At 44.8% G+C, this 11,367-nt stretch overlaps 1 protein-coding gene and 1 pseudogene across 5 annotated transcripts in view; one reads left to right on the top strand and one right to left on the bottom strand.

Moving 5' to 3' along the window:
* LOC102876406 overlaps window positions 1-3,852 on the bottom strand; it is a 10,087-nt pseudogene extending 6,235 nt beyond the window's left edge.
* KCNAB1 (potassium voltage-gated channel, shaker-related subfamily, beta member 1) overlaps window positions 1-11,367 on the top strand; it is a 613,103-nt gene that overhangs the window by 313,877 nt on the left and 287,859 nt on the right. The gene's annotated exons all lie outside the window — the stretch shown is intronic.

Here is an 11,367-nt window from a genome sequence, read left to right as displayed (position 1 = left end):
AATGGTGCGGCAATGAAGGAGTGAAAGCCCAGAATCCCTGTGAATGTTCATTGAAACTAATAAAGTTTAATAATAATAAAAAAAATCTTCACTTTCAGCAAGCAAGGTTGTGCCATCTGTATAATGCAGGTTATTAATGCGTCTCCTTCTGATCCTGATACCACACTACTCTTCATAGAATCCGGCTTCTTGAATAATTTGCTAAGCATACAGATTGCATAGGTATGGAGAAAGAATATAAGACTCCTTTCTTAACTCTAAACCATGTAGTGTTCCCTTGCTCTGTTCACACACAACAGCCTGTTGGTGTAGGTATAGATTTCACATATGCACAATCAAATGCTTTCGGATTCCTATTCTTCCTAATGTTATTCATAATTAGTTATGGTCTACACATTCAAATGCCTTTGCTTAGTCAATAAGGCATAGACATTCTTCTGGTATTCTCTACTTTCAGCCAGGATCCATCTGTCATCAGCAATGATGCTATCATTGCTTCTACCTTAAGAGACCAATAATTCCTCCTCTAAAAATAAAGTTCCATTGTGCATATGTGGAAGGAGCTCTGGTGTCACAGCCTGTAGCGTGAGGCCTGCTAATCAAAAAGAGCTGCATGTCTCCAGCAGTCCAAGTCCACCCGCGGTGCTTTGGAAGAAACATGGTCAGTCTCCTCCTTTTAAATGTACAGCCTTGCAGACCGAAGTGAGGGCCACTGTAAGCTGGATAGACTGATGGTGGTGAGTGATGGGCACATACGTGAGAGGAGTTGGAAATGAATCATCATGTAAGGGCACAGAACTTGACAGTGAGAAGAGGAGCTGATGAGAGGAAGCTTCTGTCTTGAGGAATAATAGGTGACGTTAGAGCTCTGTGTCTGGGTGACTAACCCACTTCTTACTGGGTCATAGAAGTGAACAATAATGGAGTGGATTGCTTTCACATTTATTATTTCCCATTTTCTTCATCTCTCTTCTTCTATTTCTCCTTTTGTCTTATCCCGTCACCTCTCCTTTGTCATTTTCTTCCTTCCTTTTCATCTGCCTCATTCTCCAGGACCCAGAGTTCATTTTGGCTGGGGTGACATGTGGGCCCAGTCTGATTCACTGATAGCCCTTCTAGATGTAGTACAGTCATTGTACATTTCACACTGTTGTGGGGGCTTCTGAAGGTGGAATGGTGAGTGCAAAGAGCGCAGCCTAGCAGCCAGACCAGGATTCACACTGCACCCTCTCTGCCCATTGCATTCCCTTCATGGCCACTGAGTTGATTCTGACTCACAAACTGTTCCCACAGGGTTGTTAAGACTTTAAATCTTTACAGAAGTAACTATAATTAGTCGCCTTTCTTAGTGTACGTTTTCTATTACCTATGAGTCAATTCCAACTCCTGTTAACCCTGTGTTTCAGAGAAGAGCTATCTTCTACAGGGTTTTCAGCGATTGTAACCTTATAGAAATAGATTGTTGTTGTTAGGTACGACTCATAGCGACCCTATGAACCAAAGATCTGAACCCAGCCCTGTCCTGCACCATCCTCATACTTCCTGACACACACGAGCCCATTGCTGCAGTCACCACATCAGTCCACCTGGTTGAGGGTCTTCCTCTCCTTCGCTGACCCTCCACCCTTGCCAGCATCATATCTCTCTCCAATCCATGTCCTCGCCTCCTAGCAACATGTCCAAAGCATGTGAGGAGAAGTCTCATCATTCTTGTCTCCAGAGGTTGCTGGTTGCACCATCTCCAAGACATATCTGTTCATTCTCTTGGCCGTCCGTGGGATGTTCAGTGTTCTTCTCCAACACCACAGCTCAAAGGCATCAATTCTTTTTTCTGTCATCCTTATTCATTGTCCAGGTCTTGGATGCATAGCAGCTAAAAATCGGAAAGACCATGGCCTGAATCAGAGGCACTTTAGTCCTCAAACTGACATCGCTGCTCCTCAATACTTTGGAAGGGTCCCTAACTGCAGATTTTCCCAGTGCAACGCATTTCCTTATTTCCTGACTGCTCGTGCCAAGGGTGTTAATTGTGGATCTGAGCATCGTCACCTTATATTCCTCGGCACTTCCGAGTGAGTTTGAACTGTCAGTCTTTCATCTTGTAAACCCAACGTGCTGCTGTAGAATTGATTCCCACTCACAGTGACCCTTCATCCGGTTTCCAATGCTGTCAATCTTCATGAGAAGGGACCACCCATTTTTCTACTGAGGTGCAGCTGGTGGATTTGAACAATCAGCTTTTCAGTTAGCAGCCCTCCACCACTGGATGCTAAATGTTTTGTGCCTCCTAGAGACCTGCTAGAAACCTTAGATAAGCTAACACAAAGCAAAACCCAGTTCCCTCAAGTTGGTTACAACTCCTGGTGCCCCATGTATTCCAGGGAGAACTGTGCTCCGTGGGTTCAATTCCTTGATCAGTTCATTGAACTGTGCCAACAGCTGACTTGTTAAAGATTGGCAAGCCTTTCTCTTGAAGGGCGTCTGTGTGGAACATGGAACCTCCAACCTTCAGTAACCAGCTGAACACCGTAACTGTTTGTTCTGGCCAGGGACTCGTTAAGTAAGCTACTGGGCCTCATTTTACAGAAGAGGAGCAGATAAACAGAGTTAGCACTTCTCCCCAAAGCCTTGTCGGTGATAAGTCACAGATCCACAATCTAAATGGCAGATCTCTGCCTCCGGTGCTATGTTGTTATGGTCTCTCCCACGTTCCCTCCTCGTGAAGTCCTGTGAAGTGTAGGCCTTTTGTGTTATAGTGGCATCCGCGTCTGCGGCCTCAGGAAGACATCCGAGTTTCCCAGCCGCTGGCATGGACTCCCCAGTCTGTGTTCTTTTTCTTGCCATTTTATACCCCTGACACCAGACTCAGTGAAGAGCTGGAAGCTCAACTGACCCCTCAGGAGAGTGAGCTCACCCCCAGATTCATGAGTGCACTGTCCTTATTCTGCGCGGCTTCCCCAAAAGAAGTGATGCTGGGAGACAAATATCATCTGATTCATCCTCTTTGCTGACTAGGTGGTGAAGAATTCCTGTCATGTTTCTGTGTCTCAGCTCTCTCAACCCTAAATGACAGAATAACATCTGCTCAGCTTCTCACTCAAGATTATTGTGAAGATCAAATATGGTTATGGAAGCGAAACCATTTGTGAAGTCAAAGTGCTGTGTATTATCATGGTTTTGATCAAAGGGGAACCAGGGCAGTCATTGTGCAAGATTATTAATGACAGAGGCATTAAGAGAGTGACAAAGCAGTGTGTCGCTGCTTGTTCAGAAATCAGGCTGCCTCAAGATTCTTTACAGGGACCCAGTGGGAAAGGGACACCTCGATCGGAATTCAGCTCAAGTTAAAGAGGGGAAAAATCAAGTGATCAGAGTTTGTCAAGCAAACAAATGTAAAAAAGAAAAACAACAACAACAAATAAACCCACCTCAAATTCCTCAAGTTCTTAAGGACTCAGGTTTCCCTGTGACATGAAGGACAGGTCACGTCTGGACTGGTCAGCTCTAACCCAGTGAGCTCTGGCTATGCAGGGCCTGGGGAGTTGCACTGCTAATCGAGTGTGCACCCCTCTAGTTTGAGTCCTAACAGCAGCTCCCAGGGTGAAAGAAATACAGGCAGTCTCCGCCCTTGCAACCTAAGAGCCTTGGAAAGCCCCGTGGAGGGTCAGGTATGATACAGTTCCACTCAACGAATTCATTTTGAAAGCAACCCTGACATCAACAGCTACAGCATTTCTTCAGGAACTTGGGGTGGAGGTGGCTTTGAAGAACACCGATCCGTGGCTCTTTACCAAAAGCTCTTCCCAGAGGGTCCTGGGAGCAGCGTGCTGAACGGAGGTCCAGGGCCTCCATGGTGAGCGGCCCCTGGTTTCCTCTCACTCTGCACTTCCTGTGATGTCCTAGGAACAAGTTTGGGGGCATCTCCTGATCTCTCCTGAGGTGGGCTGCCTCAGCCTTTATCTGTCCATCTCCTTTGTTTTTTCCAGCCCCTTGCTGTGTGTCCTCCCCACTGCCTCAGACAAGGCTGTCTAAAATAGCCAGTGCAGACAGAACCACCACCAGCATTTCCAAGGCACCTATGATTATCTTAACCGATTGGCCAAGTCGATGTGTATGAAGAGAGGAAATGGTTCTATATTCTGGGTGCTAGCCCACACCTTCATTGCTGTTTCTTTATTACTCATCTATATTGCCAAGATAGCATTTTGCATCTTCTCAATACGTAGTGGTAGAATATCCCCCTTTTTTCTCTTGTTTCTTAATGAGCATAATCTCCTCCTATGCAATTAAACTGCCTCTGAAAACCCACCAGAGGGTGAGCTCCAATGGGCTGGTTCCAACTGTATGGTAAACAATAATAAGTACATCCCATAGGGAGCACTGGTGGCTTAGTGGTAGGGAATTGTGCTGCCAACCCAAAGGTGCCCAGTTCGAATCCACCAGTTGCTCCAAGGGAGAAAGCGAGGCAGTCTCCTCCTGTGTGATTAACTGACTCTGAAAACCTGCCGTAGGGTCAGCTATGGGTGTGTTCCTGCTGGATGGTACACAACAACCGTACGTTCCATAAGGAGCTCTCGTGGCTTAGAGCTAAAGAGTGTGCCGCCAACCCAATGGCACACAGTTCGAACCTACCAGTTGCTCTGTGAGAGATATATGGGTAATCTCCTCCTAAGCATTTAACTATCTCTGAAAACGCACTAGAGGTTCAGATATGGACTGGTTCCGAAGCTCTGATGGAGTAGTCTGCAGGAGGTTGCCCTGCTTACCCCAAAGCCATGCCTCTTGGCTGGTTTAAATCCCTCCCCCCATGGCTCCAAGGGAGAAAGATGTGTGATTTACATGTCTGGAAATTTTACAGATGGTCACCTTTGAGCTGGCTCTGAAGTTTTGAATGACGTTTTCCAGGGGGAAAAAATAAGTTGAGCAATTAAAGAAACACTAGTTTTATCATCTCCAATGAAAACAGACCTTCTCTTTATTCAATACTTATATGACAAGTATAGCTTATTTTTATTTAAGCATTTTTTGGTGGTAAATTTCATTTGGAATGCATTCATAAACTTAAGGATTATCCAGGGAATATGCAAAATTCTTTTGTAATGTCAAGGCATTATCAATTTGCATAAAAATAGATCACTTAAAATGCATAGGGCAAGAATCTGCTAGGAAGTCACTAACTGTCAAATGAAGGAATTTTATAAAAGAAAAGTAGATCTAGACATTGAGGAAAATTCTTTTGTGGCATCACAAAGAAGCCCATCAGACGGCATGGCTGATTTGGAGAGGTGGGGAGCTCTGGGGGTCTAGTGGTAAGAATTTGTGCTGCTAGTGCCACTGTTGTAAAACGGGACTGGCATCAGGGTTGGGTGGAGACTGAGAAAGAGGGGATAAATAGTGTATACTGCATTGAAACAGATGAAGGAGAAAACTGTTTAAAAGAGATATGTGATTAGGTATTATTGTCATGAGAGGAGTCCAGAATGAAGGCTGCATAGTGGAGGGATTGTACAACAATGAAAGAATTTTTCCTTTACTTTTCAAAGAGAAGGGGAAGGGGGGAGAAAAGTGCAACAATGAATCTCTGTAAATTTTATTAAAATGAATAAAATAATAATATTTATTAATAATTATATTTATTATTATTATTATTATTTTGTGATGCAGCCCGAAGGCACACATATGAATCCACCCGCTGCTCTGCAGAAGGCTGGGCAAACTCCTCTTATGAAATTACAGCCTCTGAAAACCTGCTGGAGAGTCAGCTATGGGTCTGTTCTGACTCGATAAAGCACAATAACAACAACAAACCCCAAAGAGGGTATCTCTTGGTGGTGGTTGTTAACACCATCAAGTTGACCGTGACTCCTAGGCCCCCGATGAACAGATCTACACCTTGCCCTATCCGGGGCCATCTTCAGCATCTCTGATAGGCTCAAGCCTATTGTTGCTGTGGCTGTGTCAATCCATCTCGTTGAAAGTCTTCCTCTTTTCTCTCTGCCCCATGCCTTTCCCAGCAAGGTGTCTTTTTCCAAGAATTGGCTCCTCCTAACAGTATTCTCAAAGTTTATGAGATGAAGTCTTACCAAGCTTGCCCTCGTTGTGCTTCCTACAGCACAGACTGTTCACTCTTTGTTGGCAGCTCCTGGGATGTTCCGTACTCATCTCCAACACTGTAATTCAAAGGCATTGATTCTTCTCTCTTGTCCTTCTCCATTGTCCACCTTTCACATGTATAGGAAGTAGTTGAGAAGACCATAAACTGGATGAGTCCTGTCTTAGTCAAACTGCTTATTATTGCTCTGCATGGAACCAGCAGTTAAAGCTTTCAGCTGGGTTTTTTAAAAATTTCTTTTATTATATTATTTTGTGTGTGTACCGTCAAATTGTATCTGACTGATACAGGAAGCAATTGCCCCTACTTCTCCAGCAGAGGATCTGGTGGATTCGAACGACATATCTCTTTAATTGCAATGCAGCTTCTTGCCACTAGGCCACCAGAGCTCCCTAGCTTTCAGGTGCTGGCTGTAAGGTTGGTCGTCCTGGTCCACCTACAGGTCCTCAGAAGGAGGACTCTGATCAGGAGGCCTGAGGAACACAGCTTCACTGTGAAGCACTCATGGGCGATCATGAGTTAGAGCTGACCGTGTGGGCACTAGTTACAGGGAAAGCTGGTGGCCTAATTCCAGAGTGGTACCGCTCTCCCAAAGGTGACACAGCTCTCTGGATGTTCAAACTCACCAGTGACTTCTCAGGAGAGAGATTGGCAATTTTCTCAGAAAATCAAGTGAAGGACCAGCTGTGAGTAGTTTTGGACTCGGCGACAATGAGTGAGTTGAGATGGTCTCACCGCCTTGACTGATCCTAATCGCTTGACCTTGGTTTGTATTTTACCTGCATTTGTATTGCAGTCAATGGCTGATCGCCACCATTTAACATCAGCTCACCTTCACTTATATGAGTTACTCAGGCCAGCTATGGCTTCTCGTCCATGGGATCTGTCCCACAGTGCCACACGACAGTGCAGCCAGAGACCATGTTCTATCAAATTTACTTTTTATTCTGTCACACACACACAATATAGATAGAGATGATATAGAGATAGATAGATAGATAGATAGATAGATAGATAGATAGATAGATAGATAGATAATAGATAGATAGAGAAAGATAGAGATGATAGATGATAGATAGATAGACGATAGATAGATAGATAGATAGATAGATAGATAGATAGATAGATAGATAGATGATAGATAGATATTTCCTAATACTTTTCAAACCCATTGATCATTATTGTGGGGGCAAAGGGCAAAATCTCTTCAGCTGTGACTCAATTGTTATTGTTGTTGTTGTTATGTGCTGTTGAGTCATCTGCAACTCACAGTAACCCGATGGACAGAGGATCTGAACCATGTCCTCTCTTGTGCCAGTCTCACCATTTCTGATACACTTGAGCCCATTGTTACAGTCACCATGTCAATCCATTGTGTTGAGAGTCTTCTTATACTGACCCTGTATCTTTCTAAGCATGAGACCCTTCTCCCGGGACTGGTCCCTCCTAAAAATATGCCCAACACGTATGAAATGAAACTTCACCCAATATATACACATATATGCATACAGATCATCAACCAACGTATCATGAAACACTGATTCTTTTTACATGGGAATTGAATTATGATCTGTAATATTTCCTATGCTATTCCATTCTACATTATTCTATTCCTACTTCAAAATACTGATGGGACCTTTAAAATAGATTTCAGGTCTACTCGGGAGCTCTACTCTGATAGCTGCTCCCCAACTTCTGCCCCGCGCCCACCCTCTGGCCCCCATTCAGCTTCTGTCAGACAGCCCCCTCCAACTTCATGCCAGTGCCTGCCTGTTGTCAAAAAGCACCTAAACCTCAAAGAAATGATAAATATTGGGCAAAGTCAAATTTCCTTATATGTTTCTTTTTTTCTCTACCCACCACAACCATAGATGGTGTTAAAAGTAGATTTAATTCTACTTAAGGGTTAAGGGAATTTGAGAGGAACTAACATTTTTTATGTATACTGTCAAATCAGTTCTGACTGGTATAGGAGGAGATTGCCCCTCCTTCTCCAACAGAGCATCTGGTGGATTTGAACTGGATACCTCTGAGATTGAAGTGCAACATCTTGCCACTAGGCTACCAGAGCTCCCTAGGAACTAACATTTTTAATGGGAAAATTCTACGAGTGTAAACTCCTTAACTGTCTACGTAATCTGAAGGAAACACCAAAACCAACAAGCCGAGCTGTCCACTTGGGGCCTCCACATAGTGATGCCCTGTTTGCAGCCACACTGCTCTGTCCTCCAGACTGCCTGCTTCTGGGATCCTTCCACAGAAGGCTTTTAGGACCAAATAGTAGGCTCTTGTGTCCAGGAGAAAATGAATATACTTACCAGTAATGTTAATGCTCACCCACAGCTCTTCTGGGAGGATCTAAATCGTTGAAGCGTCCTCCTTTGTTTCCAGCTGGGATCTGGGGCCTGTCAGTCCTGTCAGCCACGTGGACCTGATATGAGCCACATGTTAAGCTTCGATCCATATTTCAGGCTGCAGAAGGTATACCATAAGACTTAGCTGAAACAAAGATTCCTAGCTCTGGTGGCCTAATGGTAAGAAGCCATACTGCAGTCTTAATAGAAGGTGGTTCGAATCCACTAGCTGCTTACTGGGAGAACTTCTAGGTGATTTACTGCCTCTGAAAACCCACTGGAGGGTCACCTATTAGATGGTTCCAATTTGATAGCGAAAAATAACAACAATAACTTCAATGTCCTCAATTAGTCTTGAGCGGTGTAAACAGTCTTTATCGATTATCCAGAGACTGGAAATGTTAATTTATCCAAAAGTACTTCAGAAGAAAGGTCAGTCAATCTATTTCTGAAAAATCAGTCATTTAAAACTGTATGGAGCACAGGGTCTCAGTGATATACTGGGGCCATCACTGTATGGAGCACAGGACCTCTCTGATATACTGCGGTCATCACTGTTTGGAGTACAGGGCCTCTGTGATATCCTGGGGCCATCACTGTATAGAGCACGGGGCCTCTGTGATATCCTGGGGCCATCACTGTTTGGAGCACAGGGCCTGTGTGATATACTGGGGTCATCATGAGTCAGCAGCCACTGAAGGAACTGGCTATTGGTTTTGGTGTGTTGTTGGCCCCAGGTGAGCTACAGGGGGGATGTTAGGAAGTGCCCTCATCTAATGGGAGGGAACAGGCAAGAGGAACTCAGCAGCCAGGATACTGTGTTAGAAATTCTGCTTTGAAAAGTTTAACAGGACAGCAAGTAATAAATGCTGGAGAGGATGTGGAGAGATAGGAACTCTTAGATGCTGTTGGTGGGACTGTAAAATGGTACCACTCTGGAAGGCAGTTTAGCATTTCCTCAGAAAACTGAACATAGACATTTCAAATGACCCAGCTATGGCTTTGCTTGGAATATACCCTGAGAAGATGAGAACTGAGGCACAATGGAGACTTGTACACCAATGTTCATAGCATCTCTATACACCATTGCAAGGACATGGTAACAGCCCAGATGTCCAACCACAGTCGAACAGACTGAGAAATTATGATACATTCACATGATGGAAAACTATGCAGCACACAGGAACAAAGATTTTGTAAGTCACAATCTAACTTGGTAGGCACTGGAGAGCCTTATGCTAAGTGAACTAACTCAGTCCCATAAGGGCAAATACTGTATAAGACCATTATTGTAGAAATAGGAGGATAACTAGTAAAAGGTGTATGAGGATCTAAAGGTAGGTGGAGGGGAGAGAGGCGTGAGGATGGGTGGGGAACATAATCATAGGGTCGCACAATTTGATAAGTGGAGGGAGAAGTGGGTAAAGGAAATTAGAAAGATCCCGTGAGAAAGACAATGTATATGAACTTTGTAAGTCACTAGTATAAAATAAAAAGTTTATATTTTTTTTTTTTAAAAAAATCTGCTTTGGATACACAGAGTCCTAGGAGGTACTTAGTGCAGAAATGGATTCAGACAAACCGTTTAAAAGGTGCTTGTATGTGGAGAGCATAGTTTTGATGATCCAGTAAATGAATGCTTGAACTCTCCCAAAAATGTGTCTGAAAAAAGCTTCTGAAATGATTCACGTAATCTCAGAGCAGACACACAAAACTCATGATACCCTCCCAGTTGGCAATGTGAAATGTATCTTGAGTTTTATCAGTGAGAAAGAAAATAAACAGGAAATTCTACTGAAGAGAAGATCCGCCTGAACAAACAACTCTGACAAGGGAACCGCTCTAGTCAGGGGAGCGCGCCAGGGGACTGCAGCAGGGACCACGTCCACCTTCTAATCTCCTGCCCAGCAAGGGGGCTCCAGACACAGCATGTAGGCAGCATTCAAATGGGCTGTCAGCATCCACTTGATGGAATGAAAAGCCCTACTCTGCCTCGAATTCACCACTTACTCCTTATAGGACCAAACTCAAACTTAACTGCTGTCAAGTCAGCGTCAGCATCAGCTCATACCTCCACTGGGTTTCGGGTGAATAAATCCCTCGGAAAGGTACTGTCCATCCGTCTCCTGCTGGATTGCTGGGAGATTTGAACTACCACAGAGGCCCAGCCCAGCCCTTGAGTTAGAAAGGCAACTTCCTTTCCAAAGAAGCCACCAGAGTTCCCTTCAAGTAAGTGGTGAATTCGGCATGGTGGGTTATAACTCCCTGTTCCTCTGATGTCACTGCTGGGTGTCTGTGACCACACTGTGAAGGAAGGCACCCCATCATCACTCTGAGGGCTGTAGCCCTGGCCTGGGCGGGGGAGGCCATCATCCCACAGGACCCTCACTGACTCTTCTGCCCTCTGCCCTGTCCTCTGACAGGTTTCTGCCTCGGTCACTGACCCTGGTATTATACGGCTGCCCTTGCCGTTGTACTTGTCTTCTGTCACCTGAATGGGCTCCTACAGGAGCAGAGGTGCTTAGAGGCCCATTTGAATGCTGCCTACAGGCTCACGGAATAAGCTGGATCTACCCAGCAGGACTGGCACGGGTGTCTGGGTCTTTAATGACTCAAATTCATACCTGGGTGAGAATTCGGCTCTGATCAGTTCAGTCAATTGTTGTTGTTGTTGTTATATGCCATCGAGTTGCTTGCTCTGTCCTGTGCCAATCGCACTGTCTCCAACACTCCCATCCCGATTATCCCAGTCACTGAATGAATCCACCTCAGAGAGGGCCTTCCCCTCCTGCGCTGTCCCTCCACCCTCCCAAGCACTGATGTCCCTCTCCAAGTACCGGTCTCTCCTCACAACATGTCCAAAGTATGTTAGACGGAGCCTCAGAATCCTTGCCTCCAAGG

This window comes from Elephantulus edwardii, unplaced genomic scaffold (assembly GCF_000299155.1).
Source record: "Elephantulus edwardii isolate Elephantulus edwardi_28Jun2011 unplaced genomic scaffold, EleEdw1.0 scaffold00215, whole genome shotgun sequence".
NCBI lineage: Eukaryota > Metazoa > Chordata > Mammalia > Macroscelidea > Macroscelididae > Elephantulus > Elephantulus edwardii.
This window is presented reverse-complemented; position numbering and strand designations above follow the sequence as displayed.